At 42.1% G+C, this 1,321-nt stretch overlaps 1 pseudogene; it reads left to right on the forward strand.

The window, feature by feature from the left end:
* The first annotated feature begins 214 nt into the window (after positions 1 to 214).
* LOC122110654 lies at positions 215 to 467 on the forward strand (annotated as a pseudogene).
* The last annotated feature ends 854 nt before the right edge of the window (positions 468 to 1,321 follow it).

Below are 1,321 nucleotides of genomic sequence, written 5' to 3' on the forward strand. Positions count from 1 at the left end.
ACTAGGTGTCCAGGCTGCAATGTCCAGGAAATACTTATTTTCTAATAACTACCAGGAACATTGAAGTGGCACATTGTCTCAAATGTTCGAGCACTAGGCTTGAGCAAATCGCTCAGGGAGAGAGCCCAGACCCTGAGTACAAGCCCCATGACTGACAAACTAATAAAAATTGAAAAGAACATCCTAGGGTCTGGGTGAAGGCATGGCTGGCATCATGTCCGGCCACAACAGTGGCAAGAAGAAGCCCCTGAAGAGCCCAAGAAGCAGGCCAAACAGATGGATGAGGAAGACAAAGCCTTCAAGCAGAAACAGAAAGAGGAGCACAAGAAACTCGAGGAACTGAAAGCAAAGGCTGCGGGGAAGGGACCCCTTGCTACAGGTGGAATTAAGAAATCTGGCCCAAAGTAAGCTGTTCCTTGTCCCTGAGATGATGATGACCCTTGATTCCATTCCCATTCAACATCTGGATTTCCTGTCACCTATAGGTAGAATGAAGTTTTGTCTAGGATTCTGAACATTAAGAACAACCTTTAAAAAAATCCTACAGTGGCTCAATCTCTAGTTTGTCAGCCATTGTTTCAGCCATTGCTACCTCAGCTGTAAATTTCAAGTAAACCCAGCCTAGGATCCTGCCAGAATCTGCTCTTTGTTTACTCTTGCATCCTGTGTCATCTTGAAAGCAAACCAATGCATTTGAAAGGCAAAAAGTAAAAATTAACAAAATAAAAAGAGTATCCTTAAATAATATGAGTACAAGAACAATGAGAGTGAAGACAGAGGGAGAGGGAACAAATTGAGGAAATTGCTTGGAATGGGAATGACAAGCCAAGGCATTAAAATTAATGTGAACAGGCCTCTTACATTCATATTATAAATTGTCGTGTTACCGATTTTTCCTCGGCAAATCTCTTCCAATGTATATCTTCAAATAATATGTGATTAGTTTAAATGAAAGTGTAAATCACGTTGAGACATTACTCATGACAAAACGTATACAGAGGCATGCTAGATCATTTCAGCAGAGAATGCTGTAACCTTAAGCCCACAAAGCTGTGTTGTCTCCAAGATACAAAGGGATGTGGAGCTGCATCAAGATTGCTAACCGAGGCAGGAGAGAGGCCTGTGACTTTCACCCAACCTTTTATCCTAAAAAACAAGGCATGTGCCTCATTCTAACCCCAAGCAACACACACATTTTACAGAGAAGTTACTTCTGCATTTTCTTGATGAGTTACATTAACTACTGTCATTTACCTGAGAAGAATAGCTGCTTACCCAGTAGGAATTGGCTGTCCGGACAGAGGACCAGAGGCAGTGCTCA

The sequence above is a fragment of the Dipodomys spectabilis genome, unplaced genomic scaffold (genome assembly GCF_019054845.1).
Source record: "Dipodomys spectabilis isolate Male_0828 unplaced genomic scaffold, ASM1905484v1 ptg000080l, whole genome shotgun sequence".
Classification (NCBI taxonomy): Eukaryota; Metazoa; Chordata; class Mammalia; order Rodentia; family Heteromyidae; genus Dipodomys; species Dipodomys spectabilis.